The 23,267-nt window shown below is 43.1% G+C and overlaps 1 protein-coding gene across 2 annotated transcripts in view; it reads right to left on the bottom strand.

The window, feature by feature from the left end:
- The window catches only part of cfap65 (cilia and flagella associated protein 65), a 68,663-nt gene extending 60,718 nt beyond the window's left edge, over positions 1–7,945 (bottom strand). For both annotated transcript variants that reach the window (XM_041868823.2, XM_045214168.1), the window contains exon 1: positions 7,855–7,945. The gene's annotated coding sequence lies outside the window, so the exon portion shown is untranslated. The remainder of the gene's footprint in view (positions 1–7,854) is intronic.
- Between the last annotated feature and the right edge of the window lie 15,322 nt (positions 7,946–23,267).

Here is a 23,267-nt window from a genome sequence, read left to right as displayed (position 1 = left end):
GACCAAAGTAACAAAGCCTACCATCAGTAACACACTACGCCGCCAGGGACTCAAATCCTGCAGTGCGAGACGTGTCCCCCTGCTTAAGCCAGTACATGTCCAGGCCCGTCTGAAGTGCATTTGGATGATCCAGAAGAGGATTGGGAGAATGTCATACGGTCAGATGAAACCAAAATATAACTTTTTGGTAAAAACTCAACTCGTCATGTTTGGAGGACAAAGAATGCTGAGTTGCATCCAAAGAACACCATACCTACTGTGAAGCATGGGGTTGGAAACATCATGCTTTGGGGCTGTTTTTCTGCAAAGGGACCAGGACGACTAATCCGTGTAAAGGAAAGAATGAATGGGGCCATGTATCGTGAGATTTTGAGTGAAATCCTCCTTCCATCAGCAAGGGCATTGAAGATGAAACGTGGCTGGGTCTTTCAGCATGACAATGATCCCAAACACACCGCCCGGGCAACGAAGGAGTGGCTTCGTAGAAGCATTTCAAGGTCCTGGAGTGGCCTAGCCAGTCTCCAGATCTCAACCCCATAGAAAATCTTTGGAGGGAGTTGAAAGTCTGTGTTGCCCAGCGACAGCCCCAAAACATCACTGCTCTAGAGGAGATCTGCATGGAGGAATGGGCCAAAATACCAGCAACAGTGTGTGAAAACCTTGTGAAGACTTACAGAAAACGTTTGACCTGTGTCATTGCCAACAAAGGGTATATAACAAAGTATTGAGAAACTTTTGTTATTGACCAAATACTTATTTTCCACCATCATATGCCAATAAATTCATAAAAAATCCTACAATGTGATTTTCTGGATTTTTTTTCCTCATTTTGTCTGTCATAGTTGACGTGTACCTATGATGAAAATTACAGGCCTCTCTCATCTTTTTAAGTGGGAGAACTTGCACAATTGGTGGCCGACTAAATACTTTTTTTCCCCACTGTACTCTAGGTCAGACCCGCCAAGAGTAGTGATTCTAGTCGGGTGGGCGGGTGCAAGCAGCGTTCGGTTGAAGAGCATGCATTTAGTTTCTACTAGTGTTTAAGAGCAGTTGGAGGCTACGGAAGGAGTGTTGTATGGCGTTGAAGCTTGTTTGGAGGTTTGTTAACACAGTGTCCAATGAAGGGCCAGATGTATAAAAAAATGGTGTCGTCCGCATAGAGGTGGATCCGAGCGTCACCAGCAGCAAGAGCTACATCATTGATTATTATTATTATATACACAGAGAATAGAGTCGGCCCGAGAATTGAACCCTGTGGCACCCCCATAGAGACGGCCAGAGGTCCAGACAACAGGCCCTCCGATTTGACACATTGAACTCTATCTGAGAAGTAGTTGGTGAACCAGGCGAGGCAGTCATTAGAGAAACCAAGGCTATTTAGTCTGCCAATAAGAATGCGGTGGTTGACAGAGTCGAAAGCCTTGGCCAGGTCGATGAAGACGGGTGCACAGTACTGTCTTTTATCGATCACGGTTATAATATCGTTTAGGACCTTGAGCGTGGCTGAGGTGCACCCATGACCAGCTCGGAAACCGGATTGCATAGTGGAGAAGGTACAGTGGGATTTGAAATGGTCGGTGATCTGTTTGTTAACTTGGCTTTCAAATACTTTCGAAAGGCAGGGCAGGATGGATATAGGTCTGTAACAGTTTGGATCTAGAGTGTCACCCCCTTTGAAGAGGGGGATGACCGCGGCAGCTTTCCAATCTCTGGGGATCTCAGACGTTATGAAAGAGAGGTTGAACAGGCTAGTAATAGGGGTTGCGACAATTTCGGCGGCTAGTTTTAGAAAGAAAGGGTCCAGATTGTCTAGCCCAGCTGATTTGTAGGGGTCCAGATTTTTCACCTCTTTCAGAACATCAGCTGTCTGAATTTGTGTGAAGGAGAAGCGGGGGGGGCATGGGCAAGTTGCAGCGGAGGGTGCAGAGCTGGTGGCCGGGGTAGTGGTAGCCAGGTGGAAAGCATGGCCAGCCGTAGCAAAATGCTTGTTGAAATTCTCGATTATTGTAGATTTATCGGTGGTGACAGTGTTTCCTAGCCTCAGTGCAGTGGGCAGTTGGGAGGAGGTGCTCTTATTTTCAATTGACTTTACACTGTCCCAAAACGTTTTGGAGTTAGTGCTAAAGGATGCAAATTTCTGTTTGAAAAAGCTAGCCTTTGCTTTCCTAACTGATTGTGTATATTGGTTCCTGACTTCCCTAAAAAGGGGACTGTTCGATGCTAATGCAGTACGCTACAGGATGTTTTTGTGCTGGTCAAGGGCAGTCAAGTCTGAGGAGAACCAGGGGCTATATCTGTTCTTAGTTCTGAATTTTTTGAATGGGGCATGCTTATTTAAGATTGAGAGGAAAGCACTTTTAAAGACCAACCAGGCATCCTCTACTGACGGAATTAGGTCAATATCCATCCAGGATATCCGGGCCAGGTCAATTAGAAAGGCCTGCTCGGTAAAGTGTTTTAGGGAGCATTTGACAGTGATGAGAGGTGGTCGTTTGACCGCGGACCCATTACGGACGCAGGCAATAAGGCAGTGATCGCTGAGATCCTGGTTGAAGACAGCGGAGGTGTATTTAGAGGGTAAATTTGTCAGGATGATATCTATGAGGGTGCCCATGTTTACAGATTTAGGGTTGTACCTGGTAGGTTCGTTGATCATTTGTGTGAGATTGAGGGCATCTAGTTTAGATTGTAGGTTGGCCGGGGTGTTAAGCATATCCCAGTTTAGGTCACCAAGCAGTACGAAGTCTGAGGATAGATGGGGGGCAATCAGTTCACATATGGTGTCCAGGGCACAACTGGGGGCTGAGGGGGGTCTGTAAGCAAGCGGCAACAGTCATCTCCCGTCTGGATTACTGCAACTCGCTGTTGGCTGGGCTCCCTGCCTGTGCCATTAAACCCCTACAACTCATCCAGAATGCCGCAGCCCGTCTGGTGTTCAACCTTCCCAAGTTCTCTCACATCACCCCGCTCCTCCGCACACTCCACTGGCTTCCAGGTGAAGCTCGCATCTGCTACAAGTCCATGGTGCTTGCCTACGGAGCTGTGAGGTGAATGGCACCTCTGTACCTTCAGGCTCTGATCAGTCCCTACACCCAAACGAGGGCATTGCGTTCATCCACCTCTGGCCTGCTGGCTCCCCTACCTCTGCTGAAGCACAGTTCCCGCTCAGCCCAGTCAAAACTGTTCGCTGCTCTGGCACCCCAATGGTGGAACAAGCTCCCTCACGACGCCAGGACAGCGGAGTCACTCACCACCTTCCGGAGACATTTGAAACCCCACCTCTTTAAAGAACACCTGGGATAGGATAAAGTAATCCTTCTACCCCCCCCAACCCCCCCAAATAAATTGTTTTATAAAAAAAAAAACATATATATATTAGGGCTGTCAAAAATAGCGCGTTAACGACGTTAATTAGTTGTTTGCTGTTAATTACGTCAATTTTTTTAACGCATTTCACGCATGCGCAGTGTGACAAATTATTCAGGTCAGGAAAGTGGTTGGGAGCTAGAGGCGAGATGGAGCAAGGTGAGCAAAGTGGGCCTATTGACGGATTCAAATATAAAAAGAATGATGATGGTACAGTTAACAAGTACAAGGTTATTTGCAAGATTTGTAAGAAGGAGTTTCAATTTCACCGGAGCTGTTCAAGCTTGAAGTACCATGTCAACGCCAAACATGCGTTTGCTGGGCCGTCAGATTCAGCAAGTGGTTTGCGCCAGACCACGCTGAATGTTTGCAGGCAATTAACAAAATCAACCTCAGATAATTTGACCAACACAATAGCAAAATGGATTGCAAAGGATTGTAGACCCATTAGCATTGTAGAAGACTCAGGTTTCCTTGATGTTTTGCAAGTGGCGTCTCAAGACTCATTCTATAAGCCACCGTCAAGAGCCACAGTTATGAAGAAAATCCACGAGCTCTATGAAACGAAAAAGAAAAAAGGAAAGAGGTCTTGGCTCAAGTAAATCATATCGCCCTGACAGGAGACCATTGGACATCAGTGAGTAACAACAATTACCTCGGAGTAACTGCACATTTAATCAGTGACACGTGGGAACTGAAGTCTTTTGCGCTGACTATATTAAAAACTGAGGAGCGTCATTTTGCGGAGGCTTGTAAAGAACAGTTCCTGTCTGTTGCACGTGAGTGGGACATCGAGGGCAAGACTACAACCATTGGGACTGACAGTGCACGCAACATGGTTGCCGCGAATTCGACTTACACGCTATGAACACATGAACTGTGTCGCTCACATGGTGCAGAGAAGTGTCACAGTGAGTCTTGCTGACAGCGGACTCACTGAAAATTATGTATCTGTGTCCTGTTATTTATCTTTTGGTATGCATTTCAGAAAAAAAATGGTTAGGATTCAGGTGTAATTGCAAATAGTGATTAATCATGATTAATCCACTGAAAATTCTGATTAATTTGATTAAAAATTTTAATCATTTGACAGCCCTAATATATATATATATATATATCATTGTAAAGTGGTTATCCCACTGGCTATAAGGTGAATGCACCAATTTGTAAGTCGCTCTGGATTAGAGTGTCTGCTAAATGACGTAAATGTAAATGTAATAGCCGGGAGATGGGCCTGGCTCGAGGCTAGCTCAAGGCTGATTAGCCAACAACAACGTCCATTTGGTTGCAGCTAGCTAGCTGCGATGATCCAGTGTTAAAGGTCCAGTGATTCAGTGATTCTGGCAGAAAATCTGATAGGTTCTAGGTCGATAACGCGCTGTGCAGACAGTGCAGACTGGCCGATAATAGTCCAGGCTAGAGCTGGCTGGTAGGTAGTGCAGGCCACGGACAATGGTGAAAAACCGCTAACAGTGGCTAATAGCAAGTAGCTAGTTAGCTGGCTACACCCGTCCGGTAGACAGCGAGGTAGATAGCCGGGATATGGGCCTGGCTCGAGGCTAGCTCAAGGCTAACTGGTGCTTGCTTCGGGGGCAGTGGTGATTAGCCAAACAGCAACATACATTCGGTTGCGGCTAGCTAGTTGCGATCCGGTGTTAATGTCCAGTGATTCAGTTATTCCGGCAGAAAAATCTGATGTTCTGGGTGAAAACCGCTAACGATGGCTAATAGCAAAAAACTCCTTGCTTGGTGGGCGAAACAATGAAAAAAACGCCACCTGCTGGAGGGAGACCGATTTTCCGCAGTTGGGCCTCTCTCTCTTCCTCTCTGATTGAAGGCAGGTGAGATCAAGTGAGACCATTCTAGCCAATGAGAGTGTTGCGCATGTGAACAACAGGGCTGCATTCAGTAAGTTTTTACGTTCTGGAACATTCAATTAAACGTAAACAGTGCTGTACTGAACAGACGGTTGAAAATGGGGAGGGGTTGGGGAACGCTGTCAGCATGGCCACTGCCCTTTAAATATATCACTGATTGCTTCAAGCCACACCCACCAAATTGGAGGAAACGTACCTCAAAGTTTGTTCAAGAAAGTTGTGGGGAAAGGTGTAGTTCATTACAAACCGTTCTGCAACATAGCAAATGTTCAAGTGAAGTGAATGCACCTCAGGCACAACTAAGTATTTTTTTCTCTCAAAGTTGCCGGAATGCCACGTGTATCCACTTATATCAGTACATTTATAACAGCCTAAACATTAAAAAACGTATATTCGATCAAATAAGCCTCAAGTAATTTGACACTCTCTAATAGACCATACAAAAAAGGCCTTTTCTCATGAAGGCAGATTTTGGGCAGAGTAAATTATCTCGCTTCGCCTCTTCCTCTCTGGCTGTATTGTTAAGAACCGGATGCATCCAGTTGTTGGTGATATTGCTGCGTTCACAACAACTGGGAACAGGGAAATCTCAGACTTTCGACATCAGTGTGTCCAAGACAACTGGGAACTAAGGAAAAAAACAAGCTCCGACTGGGAAAAAACGTTTTGAACGGTAATCCAATTTGGAATTCCAAATCGGAAAGCAGGCCATCTTTCTAGAGCTCCGGCCTTTCCATGATTTGACCTCGTTTTTTTTCGAGTTCCCGGTTGTCGTGAAAGCACCATATGAGTAGGGGGGAGGCTATACGGAATTACGGATATATCCTCGTAGGAGCTAACCTGATATAATGTCAATTCGCGAGATCAGGATGCTTCGTACGCGGCTAAAACACATACGCTAGATGACCGAGACTAACGAATCCGGTTTAGTCATCCGGATGAGCCCTTCCTAGCTCGCTATCTTATGCTTATGGATATAAACTTCCGCAAAATGTTTGAACTTGATTTTTTTTACAAAAATGTAACGTTAGACGTGAATACCGTAGTTGTACTTTTCCGGTGAAAATCCCTAGTTAGCTACAATAAATGTGCTTTAGCTGTCGCCCTGGCCTGATATTGGCTACACTATCTAGTTACTTCCCTCTCATTACTGCGGCAATCGGGAGCGAAAGACACTGTTGTCTTGCAGCACAAACTCTCCCCATTGAGCAGTGGACTTTGTCACACGGTAACCTATATTAAGCTACAAGTTATTTATCGTGTAGGCTCGGTAGGCTATTTACATTTTAGTCATTTAGCAGACGCTCTTATTCAGAGTGTCGTAGTAAATATTAAAATGTTATAGCTTGGTCTGACTAAAATCTTGTGCATGACCCATTTTAATGTTAGGAGCTTGTTTTCAATCAATGCTGTTCCTATGCAAGAACAATGGACAGAGCCAATATCTTCTCAAGGACAAACACCCACGCCACAGGCCACAATCTGGTTGCTCCCCACGAGTCTTTCCTTTGAGAACATACACACATTCACACACACATCTCCAGGCATACGCACACTCATCCTCATGCCTCACGAGTTACGCACACACACAAACTGCACCTCTTTCTACTGGTTGGGTGCCTAGGGCAGAGGACTCTGCCGTGAACAAAATGGGGCTTCTACTCTGGACAGAGCAGACCCGCCTCCTACGCCTCGGGAACCAATCAAGGGACTAGAAGAAGGACCCCTTCCTTTGTGTTGCATTGTATAAAGTAAAACTGTCTCGATAAGAGGCAACTGAATGGGTCCATGCATGTTGCTTGAGCAGTACCAGCTATCTCTGTTGTTTAATAAACTGCCTTTTGCTTAAACATATTCCTCTCCGTCTAGCGTCGTTGGTTCTGTACTTCCTCTCCTGTATGGTTTCACCAACAAGAGCGACTTAAAGTTCTTATCCAGAGCGACTTGAAGTTAGTGAGTGCATACATTTTCATACTGGCCCCCCGTGGGAAACGAACTCACAACCTTGGCGTTGCAAGCGCCATGCTCTACCAACTGAGCTACACGGGGCTACTCGAGATAAAATCAAGTGGGATGGAACAAATTGGAGATGGTGACCGAAACAAGTTATTTCGACCTCGCCCATTGAAATAAACATGACTTTTAACTAGTGCTATGCTGCTTTTGTTGCCAGCTAGCCAACATAAACTAGCTGGGAAGGGCTCATCAGGACGACTGACTCAGTTGCGCGACATACTGTACTTGATCAATTTGGCCACTAGACTGAAATGGGCAAATGCCGCATTCAAAACAACTGGGAAATCTACAACTTTCAACTTCAGTGCGTTCAAGACAAGTGGGAACTCGAATAAAACGAGCTCCGACTGGGAAAAATCGTTTAAAACGGTCATCCAACTCGGAATTACAAGTAGAGTTCCGACTTTCCTACCTGAAGACCACTGACGTCATGATTTGACCTCGTTTTTATCCGAGTTCCCAGTGGTCTTGAAAGCACCATCACTTCTAGCTAGCTAACGTTAGGAAGTAAGAATCGCACAACTAGCTACATTTTTTGATTGAGAATGACAGCCATTTTGCTTTTCATACAATCTTAAATAGCACACTGCCTTACCTCATTCAAATGTAATACTATGAAATAAACATCAGTTTAGGCATTCCATTCACTATTTATCCAGTGCTAAGGGTAACAGTAGCCATCCATGCTCCAGTTTCCATAGAAAGATAGAATTGTTTCCATCTCTATGGTAACGAAGGCAGACGGAGAGGGACAATTTTCATTCGTTTGCGACATGCGTTAGTCATTTTTAGCACCCTTTCTGCTGGGGATCATTAAGACTTTCTGGTACATAGACTTTGCAAGTCCTCATACAAGACACAGCCTATTGAAAAAATATGTGCATTTTCCTTATGTATGAGGGGGGGGGGGATGTTAATGTTTTGACACAACTCACGACCTCCATATGCGAGCATTCAATCACAAAATAAAACCTGTTCTTGGAGAGTGGAGGCGATAGAAATAGAATCTCATTCTACTTCTATGGTGGATACCTTGTGGTGGAGATACACAACAGACCTTTTAGGAGTCGTATTTAATCACTGCCCTCACGCTGCGCCCATAAAAGTTCCATTAGGACTTGAGACAATCATCATTTACTTTTCCACAAATTAAATGGGTTTAGTGATATCACCGTAAGGAAATTATTATTATTTTACTTCCCCTTCATCAACTTAATTATTTGACTATCAGTAAACCTGCCTATGTATTTCATATTTGAAAGCCATGGTCATAAATTGTCCTCTCCCCTGTACGTGTTAAATCATTGTATCTGTCAGCTGGAGGGTAAACGGGAGATCTAGAGCAGTTTAGTAAGATAAACAGTATATTATTACATTTTCATAATGTGAGTGATTTCTTCCTATAATATGCCAAATTATACACGTATTACAGAATGAAATTAATCTAAACATTCTGAGTAAAATAGGAGGAAAGGTTAGGAGCCACTCCTGTTTCAGGATTTGCAATTACAACATAATAATAATAATAATATGCCATTTAGCAGACGCTTTTATCCAAAGCAACTTACAGTCAGTCATGTGTGCATACATTTTTACGTATGGGTGGTCCCGGGGATCGAACCCACCCCCTGGCGTTACAAGCGCCATGCTCTACCAATTGTCATATTGTTCTCTTCACAACAACAACACTTTGAAAAACAACATAACAGAGCTAGTGTTGTATTTACAATTAATTATATTATCAAGCAAAATGTATTACTTAAAATCTAACATGTGTAAATAATATCAATAACAATACACATAATATTACATAATATAATTTACAATTTAGGTATACAGTGGGGGAAAAAAGTATTTAGTCAGCCACCAATTGTGCAAGTTCTCCCACTTAAAAAGATGAGAGGCCTGTAATTTTCATCATAGGTACACATCAACTATGACAGACAAATTGCGAATTTTTTTCTCCAGAAAATCACATTGTAGGATTTTTAATGAATTTATTTGCAAATTATGGTGGAAAATAAGTATTTGGTCACCTACAAACAAGCAAGATTTCTGGCTCTCACAGACCTGTAACTTCTTCTTTAAAAGGCTCCTCTGTCCTCCACTCGTTACCTGTATTAATGGCACCTGTTTGAACTTGTTATCAGTATAAAAGACACCTGTCCACAACCTCAAACAGTCACACTCCAAACTCCACTATGGCCAAGACCAAAGAGCTGTCAAAGGACACCAGAAACAAAATTGTAGACCTGCATCAGGCTGGGAAGACTGAATCTGCAATAGGTAAGCAGCTTGGTTTGAAGAAATCAACTGTGGGAGCAATTATTAGGAAATGGAAGACATACAAGACCACTGATAATCTCCCTCGATCTGGGGCTCCACGCAAGATCTCACCCCGTGGGGTCAAAATGATCACAAGAACGGTGAGCAAAAATCCCAGATCCACACGGGGGGACCTAGTGAATGACCTGCAGAGAGCTGGGACCAAAGTAACAAAGCCTACCATCAGTAACACACTACGCCGCCAGGGACTCAAATCCTGCAGTGCGAGACGTGTCCCCCTGCTTAAGCCAGTACATGTCCAGGCCCGTCTGAAGTTTGCTAGAGTGCATTTGGATGATCCAGAAGAGGATTGGGAGAATGTCATATGGTCAGATGAAACCAAAATATAACTTTTTGGTAAAAACTAAACTCGGTCGTGTTTGGAGGACAAAGAATGCTGAGTTGCATCCAAAGAACACCATACCTACTGTGAAGCATGGGGGTGGAAACATCATGCTTTGGGGCTGTTTTTCTGCAAAGGGACCAGGACGACTGATCCGTGTAAAGGAAAGAATGAATCGGGCCATGTATCGTGAGATTTTGAGTGAAAACCTCCTTCCATCAGCAAGGGCATTGAAGATGAAACGTGGCTGGGTCTTTCAGCATGACAATGATCCCAAACACACCGCCCGGGCAACGAAGGAGTGGCTTCGTAAGAAGCATTTCAAGGTCCTGGAGTGGCCTAGCCAGTCTCCAGATCTCAACCCCATAGAAAATCTTTGGAGGGAGTTGAAAGTCTGTGTTGCCCAGCGACAGCCCCAAAACATCACTGCTCTAGAGGATATCTGCATGGCGGAATGGGCCAAAATACCAGCAACAGTATGTGAAAACCTTGTGAAGACTTACAGAAAACGTTTGACCTGTGTCATTGCCAACAAAGGGTATATAACGAAGTATTGAGAAACTTTTGTTATTGACCAAATACTTATTTTCCACCATAATTTGCAAATAAATTCATTAAAAATCCTACAATGTGATTTTCTGGATTTTTTTTCCCTCATTTTATCTGTCATAGTTGACGTGTACCTATGATGAAAATTACAGGCCTCTCTCATCTTTTTAAGTGGGAGAACTTGCACAATTGGTGGCTGACTAAATACTTTTTTCCCCCACTGTAGATAATGCAAGGTTCAACGTTGATTTTTAAACGCTATATGTGTAGTGGAGAAGTGCATACACCCATTCACACGTTAGTGAGAGTGACAAGTAACAGTTCGTACACTGATCAGAGTTATCCGTGGCTCAGGTAGGGTTTCATCAAGTTGCATGAAAATGAGTTATATTTTTCAACTGTAATTTCGTCCAAAAAATTCCCAACATCTGTCCTTAACTGCCAAATAAAGTAACAGGGTTGACGATTTCTTCTTAAATCAACTTGTTGTGTGAAATGGGGAGTGGCAATTGAATGCAAGCTTCACCCCAAAAACATTTGTAAAACAATTTCTAGCTATGGGTAACAGGGATGACGTGTTATGCTCAACACGCTCAGTTTTCCACCACAAAACACCAGAAAATGGCCCAAAAGAGTAGAACCATCTCACCTGCATTAACTCTATATGATTTGACTATTAGATGTTCAATGGTTCTTTTGAAAACCGTATTAAAAAAAACGAGAGTTAATGAATCACTAAAATCACATGAAATAAATAATAATCATCAGAAATGACTTTGTCAAAGCAGCAGAATGACTGGGGCTTTATAATGGAGGTGAAACTTGGAGACATTTTTGGGATTAAGTGGGTTAAAATCTTCCTAGAAGTGCCACAGGGTTGACGGATGGACATGTCAATGATACTGATACCAGGTAGTAGAAACATAATGGTGTCAGATAGCATGTTCCGACACACAGACTTCCTATGCATCACTTATTGGAAATTTACTTCTTGGAATGTCACAATATTGACATCCATACTGTTTTTCTTAGCTATAAGGACGTTTATTACCCTGGCATTGCAAGCACCATGCTCTACCAACTGGACTACACAGGACCAATCAGGCCTTTATGGTAGAGTTGCCAGACGGAAGCCACTCCTCAGTAAAAGGCACATGACAGCCCACTTGGAGTTTGCCAAAAGGCACCCAACAACTCTCAGACCCTGAGAAACAAGATTCTCTGGTCTGATGAAACCAAGATTGAACTCTTTGGCCTGAATGCCAACGGTCACATCTGGAGGAAACCTGGCACCATCCCTACGGTGAAGCATGGTGGTGGCAGCATCATGCTGTGGGGATGTTTTTCAGCGGCAGGGACTGGGAGACTAGTCAGGATCGAGGGAAAGATGAACGGAGCAAAGTACAGAGACATCCTTAATGAAAACCTGCTCCAGAGCGCTCAGGACCTCAGACGGGGGCGAAGGTTCACCTTCCAACAGGACAACGACCCTAAGCACACAGCCAAGACAACGCAGGAATAGCTTTGGGACAAGTCTCTGAATGTCCTTGAGTGGCCCAGCCAGAGCCTGGACATGAACCCGATCGAACATCTCTTGAGAGACCTGAAAATAGCTGTGCAGCGACGCTCCCCATCCAAACTGACAGAGCTTGAGAGGATCTGCAGAGAAGAATGGGAGAAACTCCCCAAATATATATATATATTTTCTTTCACCTTTACTTAATCAGGTAAGCTAGTTGAGAACAAGTTCTCATTAACAACTGCGACCTGGCCAAGATAAAGCAAAGCAGTGCGATAAAAACAACAACAACACAGAGTTACATATGGAATAAACAAAACGTACAGTCAATAACACAATAGAAAATATATATACAGTGTGTGCAAATGTAGTAAATTATGGAGGTAAGGCAATAAATAGGCCATAGTGCAAAATAATTACAATTTAGTATTAACACTGGAATGATAGATGTGCAGAAGATGATGTGCAAATAGAGATACTGGGGTGCAAAAGAGCAAAATAAATAACAATATGGGGATGAGGTAGTTGGGTGGGCTAATTACAGATGGGCTGTGTACAGGTGCAGTGATCGGTAAGCTACTCTGACAACTGATGCTTAAAGTTAGTGAGGGAGATAAGAGTCTCCAGCTTCAGAGATTTTTGCAGTTCGTTCCAGTCATTGGCAGCAGAGAACTGGAAGGAATGGCGGCCAAAGGAGGTGTTGGCTTTGGGGATGACCAGTGAGATACACCTGCTGGAGCGCATACTACGGGTGGGTGTTGCTATAGTGACCAATGAGCTAAGATAAGGCAGGGATTTGCCTAGCAGTGATTTATAGATGACCTGGAGCCAGTGGGTTTGGCGACGAATATGTAGTGAGGGCCAGCCAACGAGAGCGTACAGGTCACAATAGTGGGTAGTATATGGGGCTTTGGTGAGAAAACGGATGGCACTGTGATAGACTACATCCAATTTGCTGAGTAGAGTGTTGGAGGCTATTTTGTAAATGACATCGCCGAAGTCAAGGATCGGTAGGATAGTCAGTTTTACGAGGGCATGTTTGGCAGCATGAGTGAAGGAGGCTTTGTTGCGAAATAGGAAGACGATTCTAGATTTAACTTTGGATTGGAGATTCTTAATGTGAGTCTGGAAGGAGAGTTTACAGTCTAACCAGACACCTAGGTATTTGTAGTTGTCCACATATTCTAAGTCAGACCCGCCTGGATATAGGTCTGTAACAGTTTGGATCTAGAGTGTCACCTCCTTTGAAGAGGGGGATGACCACGGCAGCTTTCCAATCTCTGGGGATCTCAGATGATACGAAAGAGAGGTTGAACAGGCTGGTAATAGGGGTTGCGACAATTTCGGCGGCTAATTTTTAGAAAGAAAGGGTCCAGATTGTCTAGCCCAGCTGATTTGTAGGGGTCCAGATTTTGCAGCTCTTTCAGAACATCAGCTATCTGAATTTGGGTGAAGGAGAAGCGGGGGAGGAATGGGCAAGTTGCAGCGGAGGGTGCAGAGCTAGTGGCCGGGGTAGTGGTAGCCAGGTGGAAAGCATGGCCAGCCAGAGCAAAATGCTTGTTGACATTTTCAAACAATGTTTAGCCTTCCACCGTGAAAATAGAAACAAGAAAGAAATGAGTGAAAGATAAAGGACAGAGCCCTCCACACGGCCTCTCCAATCAGATAAAGGACAGAGCCCTCCACACGGCCTCTCCAATCAGATAAAGGACAGAGCCCTCCACACGGCCTCTCCAATCAGATAAAGGACAGAGCCCTCCACACGGCCTCTCCAACCAGATAAAGGACAGAGCCCTCCACACGGCCTCTCCAATCAGATAAAGGACAGAGCCCTCCACACGGCCTCTCCAATCAGATAAAGGACAGAGCCCTCCACACGGCCTCTCCAATCAGATAAAGGACAGAGCCCTCCACACGGCCTCTCCAATCAGATAAAGGACAGAGCCCTCCACACGGCCTCTCCAACCAGATAAAGGACAGAGCCCTCCACACGGCCTCTCCAATCAGATAAAGGACAGAGGGCTCCACACAACCTCTCCAATCAGACTTGCGAGAGAGAGAGCTTGGTGACAGCTTGGTAAGTAAGTTCTGTCTCGTATGACTGCTGGGTGTATCACTAACCATGCTAAAAAAAGACAACAGTTAACATGTAGTCCTCCACGAATGATGCAGCGCCCCCTTGGGCCAATCAGTGTAATTTTGTAAATGACGGATCTCTATGGCATAACTCATCATTCACCCAAGTTTCGTCGAAATCGGGCCAGTGGTGTCTGAGATATCGCGTGGGTTAGCTAGACTCATATCCCTGAGCATGTGTGCCAAATCTCAGCACTCTGAGTCAAACAGATCAAGAGATATAAACATGTGCCCGGTATAGCTCCACCGTGTGGTCGATATGAATGTTCTTGCATATGATGAGTCTTGACAGTGTTTGCAACATGTGCATCAAATTGTGTTACAATACAAATTTCCTTGACTGATTTATATGCATTTATGTGCCAGACCACGCCCACATTAATGTTTATTGGTCAATAGCAGTCATGTTGTTTTAGTTACTAGTCTGGAAAATATTGCTTTGAGAGACCTTTGTCCATAGATGCCACATATGAAGTTTCGTGCAGATCGGTCATTCGGTGCCAGAAGAGTAGCGTTTTTTAAGTGTTTGCTGGATGTCCTTTGGGTGGTGGACCATTCTTGATACACACGGGAAAGTGTTGAGCGTGAAAAAACCCAGCAGCGTTGCAGTTCTTGACACAAATCAGTGCACCTGACACCTAATATCATGTTATGTGTTGTATGCTCAGAGTATCCTCTCCAAGCAGAACCCACTGGGCGCACCACGTCATTTCACCGTGGAAATGTGGGTAATATTTGGTTGAGACCTTGATCAATGAGACAGCCAGACGTTTGTTGAATTTCCAGTGTTGTATCACTATGCTTTTCAACCATCTAAAAGCACAAACAAATTCCAATAGAAAAACAACGTCAGATTTTTGGTTTAGTGGTCATCTACATGTGTTATAACTTTCAACCTTTTAAAATCACATCCAAGTGTCATCTAAATGTGTTATAACTTTCAACCTTTTAAAATCACAACCAAGTTCAAATGGGAAAAAAACGATGTCAGATATTTTGTACTTTATACAACAACTTAATGTGTCATCACACTGTGCTTCATCTAATAGCACAACCAGATGACCTGGATTGTAGTTGAGATTACCTAGGCGAACCTCACAATGTGGTCATGGATGTGTTACTCATTGTAAGGTTGAATAAATACTGTTACATTAGTTTGTAAGATAGCCTTGACTTTAGGCTATTTAATGGTACTGCAAAAGTGATATTGAATCACTTTTGCAACCAAATATCAACATTTGAAGGAGATGTATCTTTTGTGCCTCTGACTTAGTCTGGCTTTAATTCCAGTTTGTCTACAAATTAATAATTGATATGTTGGATTCATGTCTCCCTCAACCAGAAATCTAAGTTAAACATTAGGACTAAATCAAATCCAAAGTTATTTAAAGTGCATTTGAAGTTTGATTTGATTTAGTCCTATTCTTTAACCTAAATGTTTGGTTGAGAGGGAGATGTGAATCCAACATATCAATTATTAATTTGTAGACAAACTGAAATTAAAGCCAGACAAATTCAGTGGCACAGATGGAACTATGTAAGCAGAAGATACGTCTCCTTCAAATGTTGATATTTTGTTGTTTTGACAACCAAACACAAATCAATATCCAGTTTGTCTACAAATTAATAATTTATATGTTGGATTCACGTCTCCCTAAACCAAAAATCTAAGTGAAAGATTAGGACTATTTTTTAACTTCACATTTTTTGTTGAGATGGAGAAACCCTGAATGGGAGACTAAATGATAGCTGTATATCAATTCTCCAGCAGGAGGCGCTGCCCAGCCTATAGTTTTTTTTTCCTGATAGTGGATTTAACATTGAAGGTCTGACTTTGTTTTTAAGGCACAAATTCAACATTTGATGCAAGGTTTGGATATGAAAGAAAATAGGTTACAATGATGACATAATGCTGTGGTTGAAATTCCACCATCAAAACAACAAGATACTTAACCCTTGAATGCTGTTATTAGAATGAAGAATGAAGGACCACGTTGATTACTTTTTTCAAATCCGATGTATTTTCCTTGTAGATTCCACATCACAATACGTTGACAAAATTAAAGCTGAAACAAGTTGATTCAACCAGTGGGAAATTACAGGATGTAATGAAGAAAGATGATCAGTCATATAGATCAAATAAGATATTGGAGCCTGATATCAATGGGTTTTTAGTGTTAAATACCTCTATGGCAACAGGCAGAATATAATAATGTTTCCTTTTTTTAAAAGATCAATGTTAGTTTTTGAAAGACTGCTCTAATTTTTTCTAATTGTTTTCAAATGATTTCTAAAAACAGAGAGGTTAATGGTTAGCCTCAGTTACAGCCTGTTCTAAAATGGTAAAAATATATTTAACTTGCTTACCCCTTGGCAGGTGAAAGGTAAGGGAAAGTGACAGGTTGGGCTGTAATGATCTCCGTGTCCTCGCCATGAGCTATCTATAAAGTCTGTGAAGTAGGCCAATCACTGCACTGTGGGAACGGGAAAGCTGAAATATTGCCAGATAGACAAAGTGCTTTAACGCACATCATTACCTGGCCATTTACATGAATTATAGCAGGGGTAGTGGCAGTTCAGGTAGATATAACTGATAGAGTGAGGCCTTACCTTGGGTCAAGGTGTAATAAGGAATTTAGTGACATATCAACACACCCCAAACCATGGGCTTTCATGAAATATAGCCTAAAAGGGTTTCTGGTATTGCAACGATCCCAATCATCCCAGATGCGTCATGGTCCTTCATTCTTCATTCTAATAACAGCATTCAACGGTTAAATAGTATCCTGATGAATAGTTGATGCCACACTAAACACTGGTGGTTTGTCATGTCCACAGTCAGTTTAACCCCTGTCCTCCCTGCTTGTCAGTCCCCCTGGGATCAACTTGTTAGAGGCTAAATGAGAGGGTTGTCCAAACAAGCCTCTATTGTCTGCCTGATTGAGCAGATGGGCCAAGGACTACAGAATAGCACCCTAGTGGGACATCTGTTGACTTTACATAAAAATGAAATTGTCGTCTCCATGTAGTTTTTGAGTGGCTGTCCCTTGACCCTCTTGATAGTCTCTTGAGACAGAGTGTTAAAATAAATGTTGGGTTAACCCCCAAAAATTGGATCGGCCAAATGTAGTAGTTGATTTGGTTCTGGAATCGGAGATTCCATGCCTTGAAAACACAACCCAATCTCCAAATAAAACGCCAGCCCGTGGTGTAACTACAGCAACAGAATTACGCCGTGGGTTGACGCTTTGATTAGGCCACGCGGTGCCGTATCTTAGCTGTCAGTCAAACTCGGCAAAAGTGAAACTAAAATTGTACGTTTAGGCGTTCATTCCGAGTGGTTAAGTTAATGGTTAAGGTTTGGGACAGGCTTACAACAAACGAATGCCTAGCAACTGGGATTCAACACATGACCATTGGAGCCAGAGTTTGCTGCTTAAAGGCCCGCCCACCATCCCCACCTAGCAAGCCGCAAGCCTACTAGATGGTAATAGGAGCTCGTGTTGCCCCCTAGTGGACGGTATAGCTTCCATATTTCGCCAGGTCCAAACGGAATCTGGTGCCTGCAGAATCGCCACCTCCTGGCGCATCCCATAAGAGAATGGGATGTGTGTGTGAACCAACCCAGAACCTCGTCAGCTGTGACTCCTGTTCTGTTCCGATTGGGTCTGTTCTTCCATAAATCATCCATCTTAATCAAACCCCCCTCTCCTCCCCTCCTTCCCCGTTAATACCTCAGCTAGGTCGGCTCTGCACTGCTACTGCCGATACACAATGAGCCTAAGGGAACTAGTTATCCTCATAATGCTGCGCTGTTTCTACAGCTGTTGGGCTGGCTGGTGGCAGAGGCGGCTGGTGGCAGAGGCGGCTGGTGGGCGAGGAGGGAAAGAGAGAGAAGATGTCAGAGAGAAAGAGGTGGGAAGGTGGATTCTAATTAGTGAATGACATTTAAATTATCAGTTGACAGCCCCACCCCTCTCAGCCTCTCAGAACCCCTGGCAAAACAACCAATTAACAGATTGATAATTCCCCCCTTGGGCCGTCCTGTCCTGGCTCCGACCGACCACTTTGTTTAGGAGGTGGCAGGGGGCAGAGTGCTACTCGGAGGGGACCATACACACTCACACAGGAAATTGCAGAGGACAAATTCATGTTCTAGAACGTTTGGACGGTTTAACAGAAAAATGAAGAGTTTCCTATCCTTAGTTTAGATGAGCTGCTTAAAAACAAGTATCCTTAATGTTGGTCCCCACCTAGTGCTAGCTGTGTTATGGTCCTGCTATATGTTGTTGTTAGAAGAAGTGTCATTGATAAATAAAATCCTAATGTCATTACGTTTGTCCCCTGGCCTTGGGTTAAAGCACATAGATCATCTCTACCCAGGTCATTTAAATACGAGACAGGTCCTCCATTCACAGAGCAACATGCTTGTCCTGTTTGATTCTAAATAATGATGAGCACCATGCAGCATGTTTAGTATGGTAATTAATGTTGTGACAAAGCAGAGGGGTTGTTGATCTCTATCATTGAGCTACATATGCATCTGCAAATAGTTCTTTTTTTTACAACCAACTCTTGGGAGGCTCAAGATCAGCAATCCCACTCCAGTAATTACATTTTACGTTTTAGTCATTTAGCAGACGCTCTTATCCAGAGCAACTTACAGTTAGTGAATGCATAAGTATTATTATTATTATTATTATTTTCATACTGGCCCCCCGTGGGACGGGGTGACAGCTCCTAATCTAACTCATATGTGGCCAGAATGAAAGTATAACATCTCTGTAGGTAGCCAGTACCTACAGTACAGACAGGCTCTCCTGTTCAATTCCACTCCTCACACGCTCCTGTTTGCAGCTTTTGGGAGACAGTTTATGAGAGACGAGATAAGATAATACGTTATTGTCTACTTGCACAGAAATGTGTTTCGAGGAGGGGGAGGAGAGAGGGATAAATACATTCTACCCATTGTAGTGTATTAGGATTATGCCTTTGTTAAATGTTTTTCATGAAGAAATGGAATGTTGTTTATGTTAGTTCAAAAGTAGTCAGTTGTAGGGTGACGCACCAGGGGAGACGGGTGATTGGACCGCAGGGGGAGCAACCCATATTTTCACATTGTTTATAAGTATGGGCTAGACGAAGAAGAAAGCAGAGCAGCCATTAGAATTCGAGGACACTGCTCTCCAGACCCTGCAAGTCTGTAACTCATGCTGAAAGCTTGTGATATGAATAAAACTTATGATCCAGGTTCAGTATGAGCGGACTCCTTTGTTTGACAGCAATGAGCACCAGCATTCGACGCGACACGATACCATCCCACACAGAGGAGAGGGACATCCGATTAAAAAACACCAGTTCTATTGGTGGGCGTGTCAGTTCTTTAGCTAGCGGAGCAGAAGGCACGGGGCAAACAGAACGCTAATTGAACGGTGTACTTTAACGTCCTTTCTCTCTGCTGCAAGGAGGAGAGCAGGTTACAGATAGAGAGAGAATGATGAGGCCCTGGGTAGGATAACTTATTGGAGTGACTGGGATGCTCTTGAGGATAAACAGGAGTTATGATTAGATCGGATAACAGTAATCAATCAGCTGAGTTTATATCTGTCGGTCTATTCTGGACAAGGGGAGAGCTGGTTGTTTATCGGGTCGACATATTCATCTGTTTTACTATGCTTTTAATGTTTACATTTACGTCATTTAGCAGACGCTCTTATCCAGAGCGACATACAGGAGCAATTAGGGTTAAGTGCCTTGCTCAAGGGCACATCGACAGATTTTTCACCTAGTCGGCTCGGGGATTAGAACCAGCGACCTTTCGGTTACTGGCACAACGCTCTTACCCACTAAGCTACCTGCCGCCTTTCATAGCTAAAGCATCGGGAACGATCTCAGCATCGTATTATTTTAGAGCTGCGTAATTAACCATATAGAAAATCCACAGCTATTTACAGTACATGATGGCTTATATGAATTGATGCCAACAAGATGATGCATCATCCTTCCTTTCTTTGTTCACTCTAAATGTTTAATATGTTAAAATATTTACAAAAATGTCCAGTGAAGTTAGAGCACTTCAAAAAGAAGTGCACAGATGCTCAACAGTTCTTAAATAAAAGAATGCACACTGTGGACACACTGTCACCCACTGGCGGGAGGAGAGCAGGGGCCATAGAGCAAGGTCTACACGGGCAGTAAAAGAGCCATTCAACCCCTCAGCCATTCATACACAAATGTGACACAGAGGTTGAGGCGTTTTCCCCTGCTGCCCTTGCTGGCACTGTCTGACCCCTGGATTACACTGGAGACGGAAGGAGGGTTGAACGAAAAACACAACACTGAAGTTGAAAGCTAGAAAGATACTGTAGTTTGCAATGATGAATCGCAAAATAAATGCACTGAACTGTGACTTTGGTATCTTTTCTAATTTCAGATCAGAATTCTGTTTATGAGTCGATGCCTCAGAGAAATCCATTCTGAAGCTGTACGATGTACTCTGGAAACTGAATGCAAAAGACTAATCCCTCCAAAACTTGACAGATACAGTGCCTTCAGAAAGTATTCACACCTCTTGACTTTTTCCGCATTTTCTTGTGTTACAGCCTGAATTTAAAATTGATTAAATTGAGATGTTGAGTCACTGACCTACACACAATACCCCATAATGTCAAAAATGAATTATGTTTTTAGAAATTTTACAAATTAATTAAAAATGAAAAGCTGAAATGTCAATAAGTATTCAACCCCTTTGTTATGGCAAGCCTAATTATATATGTTCAGGAGTAAAAATTTGCTTAACAAGTCACGTAATAAGTTGCACGGACTCTGTGTGCAATAATAGTGTTTAACATGATTTTTGTATGACCCCACACATACAATTATCTGTAAGGTCCCTCAGTCGAGCAGTGAATTTCAAACACAGATTCAACCACAAAGACCAGGGAGGTTTTCCAATGCCTCGCAAAGAAGGGCACTTATTGGTAGATGGGTAAAAATAAAATAAAAAAGCAGACATTGAATATCCCTTTGACCATGGTGAAGTTATTAATTACACTTTGGATGGTGTATCAATACACCCAGTAACTACAAAGATACAGGTGTCCTTCCTAACTCAGTTGCCAGAGAGGAAGGAAACCGCTCAGGGATTTCACCATGAGGCCAATGGTGACTTTAAAATAGTTACAGAGTTTAATGGCTGTGATAAGAGAAAACTGAGAATGGATCAACAACATTGTAGTTACTCCACAATACTAACCTAAATGACAGAGGGAAAAGAAGAAAGCATGTACAGAATAAAAATATTCCAAAACATACATCCTGTTTGCAATAAGGCACTAAAGTGATACTGCAAAAAATGTGGCAAAGAAATTAACTTTATGTTCTGAATACAAAGTATTATGTTCAGGGCAAATCCAACACATCACTGAATACCACTCTTCATATTTTCAAGCATGGTGGTGGCTGCATCATGTTATGGGTATAATTGTCATCGGCAAGGACTAGGGAGATTTCTAGAATAAAAAGAAACGGAATAGAGCTATGCACAGGCAAAATCATGGAGGAAAACCTGATTCAGATTGATTGGTTCAGTCTGCTTTCCAACTGACACTGGGAGACAAATTCACCCCTCAGCAGGACAATAACCTAAAACACAAGGCCAAATATAAATGGCTGTCTAGCAATGATCAACAACCAATTTGACAGAGCTTGAAGAAATTTTAAAAAGAACAATGTACAAATGTTGTACAATCCAGGTGTGCAAAGCTCTTAGAGACTTACCCAGAAAGACTCACAGCTGTAATCGCTGCCAAAGGTGATTCTAACATGTATTGACTCAGGGGTGTGAATACTTACAGCATGTAAATTAGATATTTCTGTATTGAATACATTTGCAAAAATTCTAAAAACATGTTTTCACTTTGTCATTATGGGGTATTGTGTGTAGATGGGTGAGAGAGAAAAAATATTTGATCCATTTTGATTTCAGGCGGAAACATCTCAAAATGTGGAATAAGTCAAGGGGTATGAATACTTTCTGAAGGCGTTGTATGAGAAAAGGGGATTCATTTTTCATCCCATCTCTCTCGATCTCCGCATGTCTTTTGTTGTGTCCTTGTGTCTCTCTGATTGACCGGAGAAGGGATTGAACATTTCCTCACTAACCAGCAGTGGGCGGAGGGGTGGTCCAGGGTCTCTGGGTTCAGCTCCAACCTAAATGGCGTGATTAATGATGGCTGCTATAGTGAGACGTCAACACAATAAAGAGGGCTGGAGGGGGGTGTAGAGGGGAGCGTTAGCCAATAATTACCGCTAGATACAATCTCTCTGAACGATTCGGTACCACAACAGACACAAGTACGCAGCACAATGAGACGGGGAGAAGGGGAGGTTGAGGGGCTAATTGGGATTGGAGAGCTGTCTCAAACATCTGCTGCTCCAGGACCAAGGATGGTGGATGGTTGGTTGGGCTTAGTTTGGGTGATGCTTGGGTCTGATGGTGGCTGACCGTCGTGGGTGGTATGTATCTACGTTCACAAGCTCTGCTTTATGTAGATCCGTTTCTCATCACACCCAGCTCAAGCGTATTGGTTTTACAAGAACCTACTATATGCGGCATGCATTAAACATCAAGGATGCATTTATACTGTAGGCCCTTCCATTAACACTGTAGGCCCTTCCATTAACACTGTAGGCCCTTCCATTAACACTGTAGGCCCTTCCATTAACACTGTAGGCCCTTCCATTAACACTGTAGGCCCTTTCCATTTGCAGTGCATTCGGAAAGTATTCAGACCCCTTGACTTTTTCCACATTTTGTTACATTACAGCCTTATTCTAAAACGGATTAAATTGTCAATCTACACACAATACCCCATAATGGCAAAGCAAAAACAGGTTTTAAGACATTTTTGCAAAAATCAAGGAATAAAAAAACAGAAATATCACATTTACATAAGTATTCAGACCCTTTACTCAGTACTTTGTTGAAGCACCTTTGGCAGCGATTACAGCCTCGAGTCTTCTTGGGTATGATGCTACAAGCTTGACACACCTGTATTTGGGGAGTCTCTCCCATTCTTCTCTGCAGATCCTCTCAAGCTCTGTCAGGTTGGATGGGGAGCATCGCTGCACAGCT

The sequence above is a fragment of the Coregonus clupeaformis genome, unplaced genomic scaffold (assembly GCF_020615455.1).
Source record: "Coregonus clupeaformis isolate EN_2021a unplaced genomic scaffold, ASM2061545v1 scaf0207, whole genome shotgun sequence".
Lineage (NCBI taxonomy): Eukaryota > Metazoa > Chordata > Actinopteri > Salmoniformes > Salmonidae > Coregonus > Coregonus clupeaformis.
Note: the sequence above shows the minus strand (reverse complement) of the source record. Positions and strands in the feature narration are given on the sequence as shown.